Source organism: Littorina saxatilis, linkage group LG16 (genome assembly GCF_037325665.1).
Source record: "Littorina saxatilis isolate snail1 linkage group LG16, US_GU_Lsax_2.0, whole genome shotgun sequence".
Lineage (NCBI taxonomy): Eukaryota > Metazoa > Mollusca > Gastropoda > Littorinimorpha > Littorinidae > Littorina > Littorina saxatilis.
Window position 1 is genome coordinate 49,792,503 of NC_090260.1, and position 17,288 is coordinate 49,809,790.

General features: G+C 41.4%; 1 long non-coding RNA gene across 1 annotated transcript; it reads left to right on the forward strand.

Annotated features, from left to right (window-relative positions):
- The first annotated feature begins 2,280 nt into the window (after positions 1-2,280).
- On the forward strand, positions 2,281-16,801 carry LOC138951166 (uncharacterized). Its single transcript, XR_011451027.1, has 3 exons — positions 2,281-2,427; positions 3,573-3,666; positions 16,719-16,801. It is a non-coding gene; the product is annotated as an uncharacterized lncRNA (long non-coding RNA).
- Positions 16,802-17,288: the final 487 nt, after the last annotated feature.

A 17,288-nucleotide genomic window follows, 5' to 3' on the forward strand; every position in this document is an offset into this window, starting at 1 on the left:
TGAACAAAATGTTTTGACATAGATTTACGTGATCTCATTTTTCTGTTGTTGTCCAGCTTTTAACCCGAGACAAAAAGTTGAAGTGGGATGATGTCTGTTGTTTTCCAGCTTTTAACCCGAGACAAAAAGTTGAAGTGGGATGATGTCTGTTGTTTTCCAGCCTTTAACCCGAGACAAAAAGTTGAAGTGGGATGATGTCTGTTGTTTTCCAGCCTTTAACCCGAGACAAAAAGTTGAAGTGGGATGATGTCTGTTGTTTTCCAGCCTTTAACCCGAGACAACAAGTTGAAGTGGGATGATGTCTGTTGTTTTCCAGCCTTTAACCCGAGACAACAAGTTGAAGTGGGATGATGTCTGTTGTTTTCCAGCCTTTAACCCGAGACAACAAGTTGAAGTGGGATGATGTCTGTTGTTTTCCAGCCTTTAACCCGAGACAAAAAGTTGAAGTGGGATGATGTCTGTTGTTTTCCAGCCTTTAACCCGAGACAAAAAGTTGAAGTGGGATGATGTCTGTTGTTTTCCAGCCTTTAACCCGAGACAACAAGTTGAAGTGGGATGATGTCTGTTGTTTTCCAGCCTTTAACCCGAGACAACAAGTTGAAGTGGGATGATGTCTGTTGTTTTCCAGCCTTTAACCCGAGACAACAAGTTGAAGTGGGATGATGTCTGTTGTTTTCCAGCCTTTAACCCGAGACAAAAAGTTGAAGTGGGATGATGTCTGTTGTTTTCCAGCCTTTAACCCGAGACAAAAAGTTGAAGTGGGATGATGTCTGTTGTTTTCCAGCCTTTAACCCGAGACAAAAAGTTGAAGTGGGATGATGTCTGTTGTTTTCCAGCCTTTAACCCGAGACAAAAAGTTGAAGTGGGATGATGTCTGTTGTTTTCCAGCCTTTAACCCGAGACAAAAAGTTGAAGTGGGATGATGTCTGTTGTTTTCCAGCCTTTAACCCGAGACAAAAAGTTGAAGTGGGATGATGTCTGTTGTTTTCCAGCCTTTAACCCGAGACAAAAAGTTGAAGTGGGATGATGTCTGTTGTTTTCCAGCCTTTAACCCGAGACAAAAAGTTGAAGTGGGATGATGTCTGTTGTTTTCCAGCCTTTAACCCGAGACAAAAAGTTGAAGTGGGATGATGTCTGTTGTTTTCCAGCCTTTAACCCGAGACAAAAAGTTGAAGTGGGATGATGTCTGTTGTTTTCCAGCCTTTAACCCGAGACAAAAAGTTGAAGTGGGATGATGTCTGTTGTTTTCCAGCCTTTAACCCGAGACAAAAAGTTGAAGTGGGATGATGTCTGTTGTTTTCCAGCCTTTAACCCGAGACAAAAAGTTGAAGTGGGATGATGTCTGTTGTTTTCCAGCCTTTAACCCGAGACAAAAAGTTGAAGTGGGATGATGTCTGTTGTTTTCCAGCCTTTAACCCGAGACAAAAAGTTGAAGTGGGATGATGTCTGTTGTTTTCCAGCCTTTAACCCGAGACAAAAAGTTGAAGTGGGATGATGTCTGTTGTTTTCCAGCCTTTAACCCGAGACAAAAAGTTGAAGTGGGATGATGTCTGTTGTTTTCCAGCCTTTAACCCGAGACAAAAAGTTGAAGTGGGATGATGTCTGTTGTTTTCCAGCCTTTAACCCGAGACAAAAAGTTGAAGTGGGATGATGTCTGTTGTTTTCCAGCCTTTAACCCGAGACAAAAAGTTGAAGTGGGATGATGTCTGTTGTTTTCCAGCCTTTAACCCGAGACAAAAAGTTGAAGTGGGATGATGTCTGTTGTTTTCCAGCCTTTAACCCGAGACAACAAGTTGAAGTGGGATGATGTCTGTTGTTTTCCAGCCTTTAACCCGAGACAAAAAGTTGAAGTGGGATGATGTCTGTTGTTTTCCAGCCTTTAACCCGAGACAACAAGTTGAAGTGGGATGATGTCTGTTGTTTTCCAGCCTTTAACCCGAGACAAAAAGTTGAAGTGGGATGATGTCTGTTGTTTTCCAGCCTTTAACCCGAGACAAAAAGTTGAAGTGGGATGATGTCTGTTGTTTTCCAGCCTTTAACCCGAGACAACAAGTTGAAGTGGGATGATGTCTGTTGTTTTCCAGCCTTTAACCCGAGATAAAAAGTTGAAGTGGGATGATGTCTGTTGTTTTCCAGCCTTTAACCCGAGACAAAAAGTTGAAGTGGGATGATGTCTGTTGTTTTCCAGCCTTTAACCCGAGACAAAAAGTTGAAGTGGGATGATGTCTGTTGTTTTCCAGCCTTTAACCCGAGACAACAAGTTGAAGTGGGATGATGTCTGTTGTTTTCCAGCCTTTAACCCGAGACAACAAGTTGAAGTGGGATGATGTCTGTTGTTTTCCAGCCTTTAACCCGAGACAACAAGTTGAAGTGGGATGATGTATGCACGCTGTCTCTTTCTCGTTCTTCTCCTGATTTCGATCGCAGGTAAGAAACATTAGCTGCACTTCCTTGGCTCCGTCTTTCTGTCTGTCCACTTCCAAAGCCACAGTGCAACTTGTCACTGTACAATTATGCTTGTCATTGTGTCTTTGTGTTACAACAATGCGATGCGGTGCTTAAAGTGTGTTTAAACCCTCCAAGTACAGTTTTCAGTGTGTGTAGAGGGGTTCCAGTAATGTCATTTTTTCTGCACTTGAACCGCTCTGCGCTCAGCCGTTCGCCAACTGGCATCATGCAGGGCCGGACCAAATGAGTTGTAAGGGGGGGGGGGGGGGGTTCCTCCTTTTTTGGGGGGGCAAATCAGCGAAGTGGCGAAGCCACAGGGGGGTCCGGGGGCATGCTCCCCCGGAAAATGTTTGAAAAACGGTTAAAATCTGTGCAATCTGGTGCATTCTGGGCCTTGTTTTGAGGGTTAAGAGCAGCATTGTTTTGGTGCTAAAACTAGTAAAAACACAACAACACTCAAAGCAAGGTACATGCTTTCTCCAGGGGTGGGGTTCCGGAACCCCTGGAACCCCCCCCCCCCCCCCCCCCCCCCTGGGTCCGGCCCTGGGCATGCGTCCTAAATTTGCTCATCCGGACTTTGCCGAGAAAACCTCGAGAACTCCCGACGCGCCTGCAAGTGCCTGTGACGTAGGCTTGCGCAAAAAAACGTGGTAAACCACAATCGTGTTGTTCCATATATGTTCGAGTCTCCAGGGCGATAAAATAAGTTGATCAAGAACTGTTACAGTGTTGCGCTTACCTGAACGGTGGTTGGCATGAACACCACAGACTCGTGTGGAACCTGGTGAATTTTGTAAAGTTTAGCTTTCCATTTTGAAGACGGTAGCTTCCGTTGTCACAATCAATCATCGGGCAGTGACATGCCATTCTTAAAATCGATAATCGCTGAATTTACATCGACAAAACAACAAAATAAACACAAGTGTCTGACTCGTCAGTCGCAGAACATACGCAAAGCTGTGTTGCAGACGATTTGTTCCCTCGAAAAAATGACGCAGCCAATGAGAGGCGTCTGTGCGGTCACGTGATTTTCCTTCTTTGTTCCATGTAAACGTCGGAACTGTTTAGTGGTGTATTATTGTCTTAAAAAATGCTGACAGGCATTATCTCCTTTTGGATTCCAGGGAGGAATCTGATTTTGTCCGAAGACCGTGTGTACCATACTTCCAGGCAACACACATCATTGGAAAAGCTGAATCGACGCACCAGAGTATATGCGTGAGTATAAGTGCAAACACACAGACAGACAAACATGCAAACAGACAAACATGCAAACAGACAAAGCATAAAACTACACCGACAGACAAACACATATTCACACAAAACTTATCTTGATAGTTCTATTCTGATAGAACTATCAAGATAAGTTGCGTGTAAATATTTGTTTGTCTGTTCACTTAAAAACCGTTGGCTCGAAATATCTGTGAATGTATTGTTTTGTCAATAACAAACGTTCCAACAACCTACCGTTCTTGTTTTTTGATATCGGCAATAACAAAGACGCATGGTTCCGGTTTCTTCCACGTGTATAAAGTACACGCATACCTCGCCAGGTTTGTGTATGTGACTGACGATGCCATGCTTTGTGTGTGGTTTGTTTTTGTTGCTTACTGTACATGGCATACATTACGTGTAAAATCCAGTTCTTTAACAGACAACAAACCGTGCAAAGTTCAAGAAGCTGCAATCCGAAGCGACCTATTTCTGATTCTAGCAGCCGATCTTTCCAAACAAAAACACAAAATCAGCCAAACTCTCCTGTCACATAGAACGATCGTGCAATGTTGAAATAAAATTCAAGTTACCGTCACCCCAACAGAAGTCAGACTTTCGAACATAGAATATACGTTAGCATGTTACGTCATGACGTCATATGATTCCTAGCATATTGACGTAATGCTAAACAGCCGGTTATCTCGAGTCTTCTCCCTTTGCATATCCGTGGGTTTTTCGACCTTGGGCGATTTCCGTGGATACATGCGCGAAGGGATATGCGCACTATAACCGTCGTCTGCAATCAACGACATGGACCATTCTCACGGGGAATAACCGGCTATACAGTGGTAAGCTGGTGGACGGTGAGTAACACTCGATTCCGCCTGCATTTTCCAGTTTTACCACAAAGTTGTTGATTTCTGTCTGGATTAAAGGTGACCTACTGCATCGGCGATGACTAACTTTGTTTCGAAATGCATAATATGTTGAAGAAGGATTTGCGTTTTCCGGTATTTAAATGTTAAAACGAGAAATCGTGGTGACGAAGCACCGGAAATGGCTGCTCGGTGGGTTTCAAATGCAGAAATGCGCTTCTTTTTACAAAACCAGCTCGTATTGAGCTTCGGTACGGGAGTCTTAGTGACAAAGGAATCATACTTGATACAAAGGAGTGCTATTGTCGGGTTGGAATCATCCGTTAGAGCGTGCAGGCGAGAGGCGGTCAAATATGCGAGATGATCGTACACCGGGTTGAAGACCGTCGCGAATGGGGCCGCAGACGCATAATCCGGTTTGATGCATAATTTTCTGTTAAACTAGACTTTCAGAACATTCTCAGTCTCTGTCTGTCTCTGTCTCTGTCTCTCTCTCTGTCTCTCTCTCTCTCTCTCTCTCTCTCTCTCTCTCTCTCTCTCTCTCTCTCTCTCTCTCTCTCTCTCTCTCTCTCTCTGAGCTGGCCCCACCATACCTAAATGCATTCTTGACTAAAGCTTCCGAGCGCTATGTGTCAAACAAATCTATATATATATTACCAAGGACTCGCATAGATCTATACAAAACTAGCTTTGCTTTTGTGGGACCTTCACTGTGGAACTCTCTTCCTTCGAATGTACAAACGTGCCGTTCATTGAACGCATTCAAAACCTCCCTCAGGAAACACATACTGAGGTCTTCATAAGTTACGCTGCCGGTATTGTAGCTAGCTTTGTTAATTATAATTATTTTATTACTCTGAAATATTGACTGCTGCATGTCTACATAATGCTAAATCTACCTGTCTTGGTAGGCTCACTGTGTGCTTGTTGAATGGCACTTAGTTGTGTGTATATTATTATTAGTACTATATGTGTTCCTCCTTGTGCGTCTGCGTGTGAGTGCGCAAGTGTGATTGCATAATTAATGTTCCATTCTGTAATTGCTTTATTGATGTTCCATTCATGTATTTTCTACTACTTTTCTCATTTATTATTACTGTATGTTTGATGTTTCTATGATTCTAGTCGGGCGCACGCGTGAATATGTGTTTGTGTGAATGTAAAGGGCACATTGTAAGATTAAGCCTATGGCCTAAAATGTCTACCCTTTATGTGAATAAAATGTTCTAAGTCTAAGTCTAAGTCTAAGTCTCTCTCTCTCTCTCTCTCTCTCAGCAGTCTCTCTCTGTACGTCACTGAATAGTCGTCGGTTGCTAAAATGCCCCCCCCCCCCTTACCCCCTCCCCCCCCTCCCGACTAACCTTCAATAAATGTATAATGTTGAATAGGAGTGGCTGTCATCTGTTAGCCAGTCAGCAATACTTTGCGGGGGAAAGGAGGCATATGGTTAGGAGGTAGTCGTCCTTTGCGGATTATGACTTTATTCAGTCAACGAAGTCATTCGGCGCTCAGTGTTTTCTGGGTAAAAAGAAGAATAAGTGTTTCCCAATAATGCCGCGGAAAAATATGTAAACATTTGCTTTAGAAAACCTTTGCTGCGGAAAAAACTATGCTTCTGCGGATGATGACATTAATTCAAAAATGCTGCAGATAAACCGGTTTTTTTTACATCATTTCTGTGGGTTTTTTCGCAGGAAAACTGAAAAAGTGATAATATGTACGCTAAGGAAAATTACATCCTAATGGTTTGCCTAGTTTCCATCTGAAAGTAGTTTTTCCGCAACATAATGTGTACATGTTTTTCCGCGGATTTATTGGGAATACTTGTTTCTTCCGAATAACCTGTGACAGTTTTTGTTTTTACCCAGAAAAAACTAACGATCTTGTTAAGTAGCGTTTGTATCCGCCGCCCCCCCCCCCCCCCCCTCAGGATATAGCTTGCTCCACAGTGCCCCAATCAGAAGCGAGAATAATTTTTGAAGCAAATCGAAAACGAAGTGGACTACTGCGTCCGTCTATGCAAATTTGATAATGCTGCTGACAGGTAAGTGTGTTACCAGCGTAATTTTGCAACTTTGAACTTCCGACAACGAACTCATTCGGCGCTCCGAAAATTCTCGGTAATTTAGGACGAGTCCATCTCTCAACAGAGAGACAACTCAAGTGATAATGAGCAAGTATAAAAGGCCGCGGAAACAGAGACTACATATCAATCCTTTTCGGATTATAACTTCATTCAGCTATTCTGCGGAAAAACAGAAATACAGCAGAAAAACGGGTTTTCTGCAGCATTTCTGAATAATGTTATCATCCGCCGAAGCATCTTTTTCCGCAGCAAAACATTTTACTGCAGTAAAATTGAAATAAATAATGCTGCAGTAAAACGGTGCTGTCTTTTTATTGCAGAAAACCTTCTTACATTTTTTTCCGCAGCATGTTGTACTAGCTCATGATAATATTGGCTCACGTGAGTTCCCTCTATGTTGAGAGATGGACTCGTACAAAATTACCCGGAAAACACTAAGCGCCGAATGGCTTCGTTGCCTGAAGAAAGTCATGATCCAGGACAACTACCTCCTAATCGTGTGCCTCCTTCCCCCCAAAGTACTGTGTATTGTTCTATGCTGGCTGGCTAAGGGATGACAGCCACACCAATTCAACATTATATTGAAGGTAAAAGTGGGGGGGGGGGGGGATTAGCAACCGACGACTATTCAGTGACGAAACAGTGAGAGACTGCTGAGAGAGAGACAGAGACAGAGACAGACAGACAGACAGACAGACAGACAGACAGACAGACAGGCAGAGACAGAAAGAGGAAGTGAGAGAGAGAGAGAGAGAGAGAGAGAGAGAGAGAGAGAGAGAGAGAGAGAGAGAGAGAGAGAGAGAGAGAGAGAGAGAGAGAGAGAGAGAGAGAGAGAGAGAGAGAGAGAGAGAGAGAGAGAGAGAGAGAGAGAGAGTGTTCGAATATCTAGTTTAACAGAAAATTATGCATCAAACCGGATTTTGGGTCTGAGGCCCCATTCGCGACGGTCTTCAATCCGGTGTACGATCATCTCGCATATTTGACCGCCTCTCGCCTACACGCTCTAACGAATGATTCCAACCCGACAATAGCACTCCTTTGCATCAAGTATGACTCCTCTGTCACTAAGACTCCCGTACCGAAGCTCAATACGAGCTGGTTTTGTAAAAACAAGCGTATTTCTACATTTGAAACCCACCGAGCAGCCATTTCCGGTGCTTCGTCACCACGATTTCTCGTTTTAACATTTAAATACGGGAAAACGCAAATCCTTCCTCGACATATTATGCATTTCGAAACAAAGTTAGTCATCGCAGATGCAGTAGGTCACCTTTAATCCAGACAGAAATCAACAACTTTGTGGTAAAACTGGAAAATGCAGGCCGAATCGAGTGTTACTCACCGTACACAGCTTACCACTGTATAGCCGGTTATCCCCCGTGATTCTGGTAGTTGTTGCTGACAAAAAAACATGATTTTAACACAGAATATAATGTCAGAATAGCTATATAAACGCTATTGTGTTTTCAGCGTAGCAATAGGGTCCTATATAGCTATTCTGATGGACACGTGGGGGGATTCGGGGGCTGTGATTGGATGGTCTCACACATCCCTTTTCCGATCATCAAAGCATAACGCTACGAAAGTTGGCCATTTTTGCCGATATCCAAACGATATCGGCAATAACAAAGACGCGCATGGTTCCGGTTTCTTCCACGTGTATAAAGTACACGCATACCTCGCCAGGCTTGTGTCTGTGGCTAGTCGACAGACGATGCAATTTGCTTTGTGTGTGTTTTTGTTGTTGCTTACTGTACATGACATACATTACGTGTAAAATCCAGTTCTTTAACTGGCAGCAAACCTTGGAAATTTCCAGAAGCTGCAATCTGAAGCGACCTATCTCTGATTTTTGCAGACGATCTCTCCAATCACCAATGTTTAACACAAAATCAGCAAACTCTCCTGTCACATAGAACGTCCATTGTGTAGTGCAATGTTGAAATGAAGTTACCGGTCTGAAACATTTCGTCGTTTCTTCTGAGACAATCCTTGTTCTCTTATCATCTACAGATTTACCGCAGTCTTCACCACGCGAATTCCCAACAGAAACTTTCGAACATACAATCTACGTAGGCAAGCATGATACGTCATAACGTCATATGATTCCTAAGATATTGACGTAATGCTAAGCATCCGGTTATCTTGAGTTTTCTCCGTAATACATGTCCGTGGGTTTTTCAATGTTCGGTTATTTCCGTGGCTTCATGCAGAAAGGGAACCGTCGTCTGCAATCAACGACATGGACCATTCTGGTCCTTGTTGCTGACAAAAACATGATTTTAACACAGAATTTAATGTCAGAATAGCTATATAAACGCTATTGTGTTTTCATCGTAGCAATAGGGCCCGATATTTAGACTCGAACAAGTATAATGCGACTCGTCTTCGACTCGTCGGCATTATACTTGTCTCGTCTAAATATCGGGCCCTATTGCTACGCTGAAAACACAATAGCTGTTAATATTTAGACTCGAACAAGTATAATGCGACTCGTCTTTGACTCGTCCGCATTATACTTGTCTCGTCTAAATATCGGACCCTATAGCCACGCTGAAAACAATAGCTGTTACTGAAGGTGACTGATGAAATCAAAAGAGTCTTCGAACACATTTTCTGATGTTGTTAAACGCTTACAAAACACCAACACCTTCAAGAATCTGCTAGACAAAGACAAACTTATCATTCAGTCACGTTATTTGTATGATAATTGATATCGAGGAAGCGAGTTTGAACATGTTAACTCATTGTCTCCCAGGTACGGATATATTCGTACCCACTCTTATGACTCTATCTGACCTGGTACGGATATACCCAACACACAGTCACTTCAGTCGCTTCCTGTAACGTTGATCTATAAGGCCTAAAGACAAAAAGGTGTGGTTACGGTAACCCGACCTACCCTATTCTTAGGGGCCAACCCTATAACTTTTTATTACATTAGTCAAAATTATCGCATTTTTACTGATCACATGACAAAACATGCTGTTGTCATTGGTCAACTAGGAACTGTATATCAATTGACATCGCGCAGGAAGTTCCCAGCGAAATTGATATCGCGCAGGAAGTAGTTCATCAATTTTAATTTTGAAGAATAAAATCTCACCTGAAGGAAACAAATGTCTCCCTTTTTTTTAAATCACAAATTTATAAAAGAAAAGTAATTGAATCAGAAAGATTAAGCTGTGCAATGAATAAAATCAAACTGTTCCCACCCAGCTTTAACAGAGAAGTAGTAGAAAAGAATGTTACAATCTTACCGACTGAGATAGTTGGAACCGTCGCGATATAACCTTCGTGGTTGAAAACGACGTTAAAGGCATAGAAAGCTGATGACTATTCACGCTAATTGCTTTACCCACAGCTCTGCCGTGTGCTGACAAAACCGAGTAAGTCCATTTTTTTCAAAAATGATATTTTTTGTTCATCAAAGCTTAGAAATTAAGGCGCACCTCATGTGTAAATTGTGACTTTGTGAAATAAATAGATAAGGAGATATTAAAAAGTAAGTCCACACCTTAAACACTGTTTAAAGTACATCTGCCATGTGCTGACAAAACCGAGTAAGTCCATTTTTTCCCAAAAATGATATCTTTTTGTTCATCAAAACTAAAACATCAAGAAGCAGCCTGTGTGTAAATTTTGACTTTGTAAAATAAATAGATAAGGAGATATAGAAAAGTAAGTCCACAACTTCAAACATTTCTCCAAAAAAATTACATGTCAATTTGCTGGTAAAACCAAGTAAGTCCATCCACCAATCACAAGAACCTTTATGACGCTATAACCAATCAGAATGCAATGTTTTTGCCAGTATGACGTCAAAGTCAATCCGAATATTCTTGCGGCATTTTACTTGTTAGTAGGGGTGCTAGTTTTGGTGCAAGCATGGCTGCTAAAGAAGAAGTGTTGTCAAGATAAATGACAAAACAGTGAAAATAACGTTAACATTACGAATTTGCACAAGATGGAGAGAGAGAGAGAGAGAGAGAGAGAGAGAGAGAGAGAGAGAGAGAGAGAGAGAGAGAGAGAGAGAGAGAGAACGAGAGAGAGACTAAACAGGGAGAGAGTGAGAGAAAGGAAATAAATCAGGGTCGACGGGGGGGGAAGGGGGGGGGGGATATAGGGAGAGAGAGAAATAAAGGGAAAGAGGAATTAGGGAGGGAGGAAGAGAGTAAGAGGGAGAGAGATAGCGAGAGAGGTAGGGAGGGATAGAAAGAGAGATGGAGGGAGGAAAAGAGAGAGATAGGGAGGGATAGAGGGAGGGAGAGAGAGAGAGAGAGAGACAAGGATCGTCAGGTGAATTATATATTGATAGAGAAGAAAAATGTTTAAAATAAAACGTCATAAGGTGACGTCATTATGTCTCGCCTTATCGAAAGAGGTCATTTGTGTGTTCTAAACTTTAAATGACGTCATTTGTGAGTTCTAAACTTAAAATGACGTATTTTCTGTATGGGTCGTCTGACAAGAATTTTAAAACTATCATTATAGGAAAATTGGGAACCCCTTGGACTTACTTGGTTTTGTCAAAACATTCATGCACACTTAAAAAGTTGTTTTTGGTTGTGGACTTACTTGTTCATATCTGCTTATCTAAGCACTCTAAAAAGTAGAAATTAGCACACAAGATGCGCATTGATTTCTTCTTTTTGATGAACAAAAAATATCATTTTGAAAAAAAAAAAGACTTACCAAAGCGGAAGGTCGTGGGTTCGAATCCCGGTCGCACCTGACGGGTAATTAAGGTGAAGATTTTTCCGATATCCCAGGTCAACTTACGTGCAGGCCTGCTGGTGCCTTATCACCCTTCGTGTGTACACGCAAGCACAAGACCAAATTAAATGCGCACGGAAAAGATCGTGCAGTCCAAAGCAGAGTTCGGTGGGTTATAGAAACACGAAAATACCCAGCATGCTTTCACCGAAAACGGCGTATGGCTGCCTAAATGGTTTTGTAAAAACGGTCATCCACGTACAAATCCACTCGTGCAAAAGCACACGTGTACGTGGGAGCTTCAGCCCACGAACGCAAAAGAAGAAGAAGAACGCCTTCACAAAAATTGCGTCCTCGCTGTTAAAACCCGTCAATCGGGACAGTGAATGTGTCCGTACCATGTCCACACGGCACCTGAATTGCTTAATATCAATTCAAACGTAACACATCTATAAATAGATTCAGGAAACATTGACACCTGCAATAAAATCACTTTCGTGCCTGTGCTAGCATTTTAATGTCCAGAAATATTTCTTAATAACAATTTCAAGAAACGATTTTTAAGACATCAAACCCGGGTAAATAGTGTTTGATTTGAATTTCAAATAATGTGATTTAAGGCTGTAACTATAGAAGTAACCGAACCACCCAAACTTACAACAAAAAAAACATTACCGGAACAAAAAAACATGCTGTGTAGCTTAAAAAATTGTACGTGAATAATATGTATTTTAGCAAATCACCGCAATCTGATATGCTCATCATTCTCCAAGGCACTCAAACTAACACTCACGTACACAGTCATACACAAGAACCAGCTTTTATTCTTGACTGGACATAGTCCTTAGATCAAGACTGGTTTTAATCAGAACAAACACACAAACGCACACATTGTTACAGGTTCGCTTCGAAAGTATCTGTGAGAATCGTACCGAAATGAGCCAGAGCGTTGTTTAGAGATCAAATAAGCAAAGGGAAGTAAGCGCTCTAATGTGCACACGACATGTGTAATAGAGTAAGCGAGAGTTATACGGAACGTTTCTCCTGGCACCTGAGAGAATAACGCATTGAAATGAACAAGCGACTTTCATCCTCAAAAAAAGCATTACTTTTTCTTCCAAATGTTTTGACAAAACCAACTAAGTCCACTTGGTTAGATCTGTCAAATTTTTTAGATCTGATATAATGGAAAAAAGTGACAAAACCAAGTGTCCACAAAATGCCCAACAAAACAAAAACCATCCATCAGATCATTATCAAACTCGGGTTGTAAACGTACATTAATGCTATTTATCTTATTATCTCTGTAGGTTGATCAAGCTAATCGTCACTTTTGAGAAATGTAATAAAACAGAAAAAGTCGTTTATCTCAGAACTAGCTTCAGTGGACTTACTCGGTTTTGTCAGCACACGGCAGAGCTGGAGACATGCTAAATTAAGTTCCCTGCAAGATATTGTGGTCTAGGACCCCTTAAATGTTGAGATATTTGAATTTTTATTTTGATCTAGATCGTCCTATTTATAGATTTGCCAACAGAGGTAACGTTGACGCAAGGGAAATAACTCCGCGTCTTTGTTGACATCCTCACTTTTTCAGAGGCTAGAACAAGCTGTAATGCATGTATATGGTCCGCGCATTGCGACATATCGTCATTATATGGCCTTATGATGCATTTGACATCGATTGTGGGCAAACTACACATCGTAAACACGGGAGCGAGTTAGTAAGCCTTTAAACACCAAATAAAGATAACGAAAGAAAGGTAGTTGGAACAGCCATAAACAAAGCTGACCTTGAAAGTACCAGTACTGAGAAAACTGTGAGATCTCTTGCAGTGTTTCAGCGCACATCACTCACAAAAAGGCAGGAAATGAGCAGCCGATTTAAACAGTTCGCACCTGCATGAACCATTGTCCATCTTTCTTAGTCGTAGCCATACAACATCAACCAAACAACTTTCAGCATCTATCACAGTCACAGTGCCGTCGGAGGACGCCATTTTGGATGAGTCGTTAAGCGAGACTGAGCTTGGACAACATTATTATGCAATCCGCCGATAGATCAACCGACAAATACCTGGAAGCTTTCTTGGGCACAGAAAATGAGCCAGAGGACTTTGCTGATACTGCCTGGCGCACTTCAGTTCCTGCCATCGTTCAGAATTGCCAAATCGAACAGTCAAAAAGTACGACTGAGGAAGTAACTGGGACATGCATGTGTTGCGACTCATCTCGTCATCGGCGCTTTTCCGGAAATGACCTGCGCTTTGTTGGAATTCCAACAATGGCCGCCATTGTAGAAATTCTAACTTTGCGCTACGCGATTCTAGAAATGTACCGCGCGCATAGTGAGAATTCTGCTCTTTCTTAGAATGCGATGTAAAATGAAACAAGTCAGGATGGCCTATGATGATCCTTGTGGTTTAAAGTGATCAATGCTTAGACTCAGTGATGTACATTTTAGTCGGTCTCCGGTCTCTGACCGATCCAATTTCCCCAGGACCTATAGCTTTAACCCCAGCAGGACACAGGTCCGATTAACCTACAGAAGAAGTGGTCAAGGGTCCGATCGTTTTTGACAATGAAGCGGACATGCGGACTGTTCAATTTTCAAGAGGAAAGCTTGTTTCGGTTTTGCCAAGCGAAAGTAAACACTGCGTGAGGAAAGCTGGTTTCGGTTTTGCCAAGCGAAAGTATGCACTGCGTGTGACCAGTTTGTTGAGTGAACGAGGCACCATATGGGATCTGATTCTTTGAATTAATTTATCCTCAAGTTGGATCAAGAAGAAAAAAAGAAAACCGAACCCATATGGTGCCTCGAGTGCATTCATTGACTCAGCAATAAATCGTTTAAACCAATGGGAAACACGCTGTTGCTGCACCAGGACACAAGGAGAATCAAGAGATATGCGAGAAAGTTGTTTTTTCAAAGCAAGAAAAGGGATTAGCAACAACTGTTCAAATAACTTTGAAATGTGATTCAATCCTTTGAGTATCTAGTCATGACAGTCGCGGAAGGTGGACGAATTTAAACTGAAAAATCTTTTTAAATGCGGTTTTACGAGTCTTGTTTTTGTCCTATTGAAATTGCAATCTCAGGACACTGTGTCCTATTGATTTTTAGTCTTCAGGACAATTGTCCTAAAGGCTGCTAGAAAAATGTACATCACTGCAGTTAGTCTTGAAAAAAACAGATGCATTGTATAACGCACCAAACCAACCGAATTACAAAAAGCAAAAACACTTTTGATAACTTTGGCGGGCTGTAACAACACAGTTTAACGACCCATCCCACTCGACCAAAACGCACCAATTGGAAGAGTGTTCCGATATAATGTTTCACTGGTAACTATCGATTGTAATAATTTTTTCTCACTCTTAACTGGTTATATATTAAACTCACACAGTCTCTCTGGGCTGCAGAGACAGCATTACGTCCCTTTACTGAGTAGGCTCTTGTCACTGCATGGTAATCTAGGCTCTTGAAACGTAATGTGCAAGTCTGTGCGCTATATTGATGTGATTGATTGTTGCAAAATGTTGATTCAAATTAAAGATGATTTCAGCCTGTTGTAACAAACTAACACTCTACTCTGAGAAAAAAAAATCATTGTGTTCAAAATAGATCGAGACAGCAGCAACTAGCTAGCTGTATGCGCTGAATGTCACTGAGAGAATTGTTACACAGTGTACCCCCACATCCCCAATTCAAGACTTCCCCTGTATAAGACCTTGCTCTTTCATATACCTTATTCATGACCTGTGAAAAGGGTATACTTTTTTGTGCCAGTCGAAGGGTTGCCATTTCTAGAACGAGGCAGCTCGTTTCCGGAAATGCGGCGCTTTGTTGGAAATCAAAATTAATGAGGTTTCGGGAAATCCCGATTATTCCAACTCTGCCCCGGATTCTTACTTTGCGCCCAACACAGGCTTCGCTGATCCTTCGAACTGGCAACTCCACTGAACTTGTTTGCCTTTGTTGGTGATCTGTTTCAACCGTATAATTTTGTTCTTTTTTCATTATAAATGCCTTATTTTGTCTGAGAAAAAGAACCAGTTACTGAAAAATAAAAGTAAAAGCAGCAAAGTTACGCAGAAAGCAGGAAAAGACAACCCAACATTTCCAACATTAAATACAAGGCAGTAGCCTCCCTTGCGTTTGTCTGACTTCTTGGGTAGGTTTATGATTCCTACTGTTCTGAAATCGAATGCGATAAAATCGTTATCGTTAGATTTGACTGTGATATCAACATTTATCAGTCTGAATGTCTCGGAATGCTTACGCCTCGATCTGATATGAGTTCAGCTTTCTCGACATTCAGACTGATAAATGTTGATATCACAGTCAAATCTAACGATAACTAATAAACAAAAACAAAAACAAACAAAAAAACGAGTGCAGAAAACGCAATGAAAGCGAAAGCGCTCTAGTCGCACACTTATTTGTGTAATTGGTGTAATGTCAAGTAGGTTTAATTTGTACACATTAGAAAAAAAAGTTAAACAAAAAAGTGATTGCCTACCTTCCTACCCTATTTTGTTTTGCTATGTTACCTTAACCACACCTATTTTTTGTTGGCCTAACCCCTGCATTTCAGCGTGTTGATACACAGTTTCCACACAGTTACTACAATTCTGAGTGACCTGCTACAGCACAGCTGGTCTCGGCCAAAAAAAAACACTTGGTCAACATAGGTGGGGTAGAAAGTGTTAAATTTGATCGACCGACAACGAATTTGAAATAAAATGAGACGCTTAAAAAGCCACGAGGGTTATCAAAACAACTTTCCACACTACTACTACTACTACTACTACTACTACTACTACTACTACTACTACTACTACTACTACTACTACTACTACTACTACTACTACTACTACTACTACTACTACAACTACTACTAATTAACGTAACGTATTCAATGGTGCAATGTTTAATGATGCAATATGACAATTTAAATGGTGCAATGTGACGTATTCAATGATGCAATGTGACATATTAAATGGTGCAATGTGACGTATTCAATGGTGCAATGTTGCAATGTGATGTATTCAATGGTGCAATGGGACGTATTTAATTGTGCAATGTGACATATGCAATGGTGCATTGGGACGTATTTAATGGTACAATGAGATGTATTCAATGGTACAATGCGACGTAGCCTATTTAATGGTGCAATGTGACATACTAAATGGTGCAATGGGACGTATTTAATGGTGCAAGGTGACGTATTCAATGGTGCAATGTGACATATTAAATGGTGCAATGGGACGCATGTAATGGTACAATGTGGCGTATTTAATGATACAATGAGACGTATTTAATGGTGCAATGGGACGTATTTAATGGTGCAATGTGACGTATCGTGTGTCCACAGACCTGCGGCCAAAATACACACGGACCAAGAGACTTAGAAACGAAAAAAACTATGAGAATGCCGAAGAGAATAACGATGAGTGGGGTGCATTTGAATTTTACGCATTTGAAAAATGTTTTTGTCTTCCCGCATTTGATTTTCCCGCATTTGGTGGTTTGAATTTCACGTATGTGAGCTTTTGAAAGTCACGCATGTGAGCTTTTGAAAATCACGCATGTAGTGTATGCGTTGGGGTGTGTGTATATAAGATAGAGTTGCTCGTGACCGATGATGAGTCTCAATTCACCTTGAAATGAGTTGAAACATTTCAGTTTTCTATTAGATGAGATGGTAAATTCTTCAAGAGGTGAATGAAGAATCGTTCTGACACATGTCTTCAATTCTTTCACATACTCAAGCAATTTTTACAGTAAAACAAATATACACATGTACCTCTTCACACACTCACACACACACACACATACACACACACACACACACACACATACATACACACACACACACACATTTCTTTGATTTCTTGGTTTCACGGTCCTTGACGTATAAACTCCCACGGCTGAGAATTGCCGG